General features: G+C 43.2%; 1 pseudogene; it reads left to right on the forward strand.

The window, feature by feature from the left end:
* Positions 1 to 2,147: 2,147 nt before the first annotated feature.
* Positions 2,148 to 2,707, forward strand: LOC132574285 (mitochondrial calcium uniporter regulator 1-like; annotated as a pseudogene).
* The last annotated feature ends 1,920 nt before the right edge of the window (positions 2,708 to 4,627 follow it).

Below are 4,627 nucleotides of genomic sequence, written 5' to 3' on the forward strand. Positions count from 1 at the left end.
CCCCTGGAAATTTACAAGGATGCTGCAGAGGATCATAAGTTAGGACAGCAGGGACCCTCCCTAAGCCTTCTGGCTGCCACAAAAGCATTCTAGTAATCAGAACAGGGACTTCCTACTAAGGGGGATGGAAACAACTTTCCCCCTTTTGAAAGGTGGGAACTCAGTGAGTCACTACCACTCACAGTCATTTAGCTTCCAGAACACCTCAGAGCATTCACAGAAAGCCTGCTGCCCAGTTGCCAGGATCCAGTAGCTCAGTCCTAGGAACCCTGTGGCTGAGGGGCACAAAGGAGATAGAGTTGCCTTAGTTATTTCAGTTATAAAACTGAACTGGTATTGCATCTATTTTCCAATGCAAATTATTTCACTCTAGAAATAAAGTGATGCCTCTACAACCATAGACAGTAATAACCAATGTCAGTTTTCAGCTGAATACTAGAAATTCAACTTACATGTATAATACCGCTTGTTTTCTGTTTCTGTGAGCAGCTCTGAAAGATTTTCCAGGCCCCTTCACAACCCTGTTAAGCCAGCTTCCATCTACAAATCAATAAAGAACAGTTTGTTGTCCCTGAATTAAGATATGTCTAATCAAAGAGTGCGGCTGAATAGAACTTGAATCAGGACATTGATGTAGCCTTGTAGAACTGAAGTGAACTTTAAAACCAAAGTAATCATATCCAGCTTTGATTGTAGGACACTTGGGGGGCAGGGATGTGGGTGATGGCTATCCCCCCTGCCCCTAGGAGGAATATCCTCATCAGCTCCAGCAGCAACTCCACAAACACCACCATGGCATGACATCATTTCTGGGGAAATACCAGAAGTGATAGCACACCTCTCTGAGAATTTCTAGAAACTCTATGATTTTACCATAGAGGTTCTATCAATTCCTAGAGAGGCATGACTAACTTCAGGGTTCTTCCAGGAAGTGGCATAATACCATTACCCACAGCTGCACCCCCACCATGGATATCTTTTTCTCCCACAACCAGGCGGTGCCTCGCAAATCTATTTTTAATCAGAACTAAAGACTAACTTTTTTCCTCCTACCCATCCACATTTCCACTGGCTGTGGCAGAAACATAGGTGGTAGCAGGGGTGCGCCTTCTGTTCTACAACTTGCTGGAACACTGCTTCTGAAGTATCCCAAATGCCGGAAAACCTAGGAAATGTAGTCTCTTGAAATTCATACAAATATACCACAGCAACAGAACTGGAATTGGGCTAAACAAAACCAAACCAAACCTGTTTTCTACTTTTTAAACAGAAAACTTCAGTTGCCAAGCCAATGCCAGACCAAACCAGTAAGGGGTTTCTCCACCTCTACTTTTTTCATATTTTTTTTGAGAAACAGAAGTAGAGCTGAGTAGTGGCCTTTCATTTTGGAAGATCTATTGGGAGATTTGTGAGCATCATTGATAGAGAGTTTGCTAAACAGATTCAAGATTAATGGAAAGAGCAGATATGACAAGGAAGATGCAATATTATGACAAAGAATATATAGTGCAGTGCTATACATAGTAACTACATTCTAAACCTAGTGAAGTTAATGGGCTTACTCCATTGTAACTGCATAGGATTTAATTGCTGAAAACAAGATGCAATTAAAATTAATACATTTTAAAGGCATTTCAAAATTTTGCTATTAAGAGTATATACCAATTTCAAGAGTTTTCTCTTGTGGGAATTAGAAGAATGAGATATTTGTAACTGAACATTAACTCCAAAGAATTGGTAATCTAGATGGACCAAAACAATCCTATAAACTTTTGGGAATACCCAGGGTTTGGGGGGTTTTTTGTAGCAGGAACTCCTTTGCATATTAGGCCACACACCCCTGATATAGTCAATCTTCCAAGAACTTACAGTAGGCCCTGTAATAAGAGCCCTGTAAGCTGTTGGAGGATTGGCTACATATGAGGGGTGTGGCCTAATATGCAAAGGAATTCCTGCTACAAAAAAAGCCCTGGATGCCAGCTAGGCTTCCCAAATCTCCCGCTCTGGCTGGAGACCCCCGATTTGGAACCTCCATCCCCCGCGCGCCAAAAATCTGGAAAGCGGGGGGGAATGGCGGCCCTTCCCACCCAGCTTCTCCTCCCCCCTTCCCTTCCCACCGATCCCCGATGGGGATCTGAAGAACCGGGATGGTGAGAGGTCAGGCTGCAGCCATCGTAGTGGTTGTGGGTGGCAGGAAGAGAGTCTTCCTTATCCAGCGGGAGTAACGAGCTTTCCTTTCCGGTGCCTCATGTAATGTTGTCGCGCCGTTGCCTAGGAGACTGGAGGCGGAGGAGTAATAACGGCGTGCTGGGAGCTGGCAGCAAGCTCCTGGCTTCTGCTGGCCTCAAGACCAACGGCCGCGCAAGTTCAGCAGCGCGTGGCTTTTTATTTTGCAAGAGCGTCGGCGTTTCCTCAGCCTCGATGGGGGTCGTTCCCTCACCTCCAAACAGCAAGATATCAGCATCTGTGCATCACCCCTACACGTAGAAACCAGTAAGGCAAGTCCCTCCCCCCCTCCCCCTGGTCAGGAAGCAAGAAGCTTTATTTTGACACCCATGCCCTTGTGTGCCTTATGGAGGAAAATGGTTTCACCACTCTGCAATCTGAGATTATTGTATCTGCGTTAATTAACACCATGAATGGCAATATGGCTGTGATGTACAAGGATATGGTCACCAAAGTACAACAGGTTATATATAAAACATAATGTTTAATTTTAGCCAAGTATATAATTAATGTGTTTTGGAATAATGGGGAATTGATCTGGAGGTTTTGGGGGTTCTGGAGGAGCTGTTTTTTTTGAGGTAGAGGCACCAAATTTTTAATATAGTATCTAGTGCCTCTCCTCAAAGTACCCCCCAAGTTTCAAAACGATTGGAGCAGGGGGTCCAATTCTATGAGCCCCAAAAGAAGGTGCCCCTATCCCTCATTATTTTCTATGGAAGGAAGGCGTTCTAAAAGGTGTGCTGTCCCTTTAAATGTGATGGCCAGAACTCCCTTTGGAGTTCAATTATGCTTGTCACACCCTTGTTCCTGGCTCCGCCCCCAATGTCTCCTGGCTCCACCCCCAAAGTCTCCTGGCTCCACCCCCAAAGCCCCCAGATATTTCTTGAATTGGACTTGGCAACCCTAATGCCAGCACACACCAAAAGTATGCACATTTCTGTCTTGTAGCACTGCAAGATGGTGTAGCAAAAGGCTTGCACTTTCAGGGAAAAAAAGATCAGGCATACCAGAGAGACCTACTGTCTAATCTGAGATAAGGTTGCAGACTGTTACTCAAAGAAATAAAAGACTTTTGAGGGAAGCAGAAATCCCAGCTGTCCTACCTTTCAATACAAGGTAAGGAAGACAGTAAAAGGCAGAGAGATCCCCAATTCCCTCCTCAATTGACCAAATGTTACCTTAACTCATTCATTCTGCTGGAAAAACCCCAGCCGGATGTTCCCGGATACGGCTTCTCAATGAGTGTGATGCAATTTTTTTTTTTTTTTAATGTGGCTAATCTTCTGGCTCTGGCAATTGTACAGACACAGAAAAGGGAAGCTTGGGAACTACAAAAGAATTAAATCAATACAGCAGAGTGCTGTTGGGAGCTTCCCGTTAAAAAGAACTCAGTGACACGTGGTTCAACACTGTATAAACAAACACTTCCGGTAAATGTTTATCTCCTTAAATAGAAAGGGATAGTGTCCAACTGTTAATTTAATACTGGAGGAAGTGTGGCAGAAAACAAGAAATGGAAAGGGGGTGTGCTACCTCTTGCTGACCTCATATGGTAAGTGCTGCATGCTGAACAAAAAACGTTTTGTAAGAAGAGCAAAACCATAGAGGAACATCTGGGCAAAATAACAGTTTGCATGCAGCCTAACATACTGAGCAACCAAAGACTGAATGGCTCCATCCCAGAGCTAAGTTTCAAGGGTATGTATATTACATCTAGGCTATATCCGCATACTGAGTAGTCTCCATTTCCTATAATCACCACCATGAATGCAGAGGAATTTGCACTGGCAGTGGAATACGCACTCAGGAGTCGTGTGCCACCTTTTTCCTTGCGTTTTTCTCTCATCACACCATCAAAGGACTTTTTGAGGTTTTTTAAAAAATCAGTAGTTGCTATTGTACTATTGTGCAACAACTTTATGTTGCTAGAAAGTGTATTTTTTTTCTCATCACACCAAGAGGCCTTTTAATTTTTTTTTAATTGGTAATTACTATTGTGCTATGTGAAATGGTGTTACAACAATATATTGCCATGATCTACTAGTATGGTTTTTTTCCCCTTACCATTCCAGTGGGAGGCTTTATTAAGGGTTTTTTAAAACAAAACAAAACTGGTAATTGCTATTACACAATAATGTTATAAAAATGTATTGCCACAATCTACTAGGACCTCTGAATCTCCAACTCTCTAGCTCTTAAATTAATAGAGTCTGATACAGTAAACAGACATGATTAATTCAACTGAATACAGATCAAAGGTGCTGCTGGTATAGCTGAGCCCGAATAAAAGTCATTTTTTCTGGCTTTTATTCAGGTTAGCTATGCCAAGGAGAGGCTCAGTTGGAGTGGCGGGAGCTGAGAGCTCTGCACAGTCTTGGCTGGTGGGCTCCTCAAGTCAGGT

The sequence above is a fragment of the Heteronotia binoei genome, chromosome 6, assembly GCF_032191835.1.
Source record: "Heteronotia binoei isolate CCM8104 ecotype False Entrance Well chromosome 6, APGP_CSIRO_Hbin_v1, whole genome shotgun sequence".
NCBI lineage: Eukaryota > Metazoa > Chordata > Lepidosauria > Squamata > Gekkonidae > Heteronotia > Heteronotia binoei.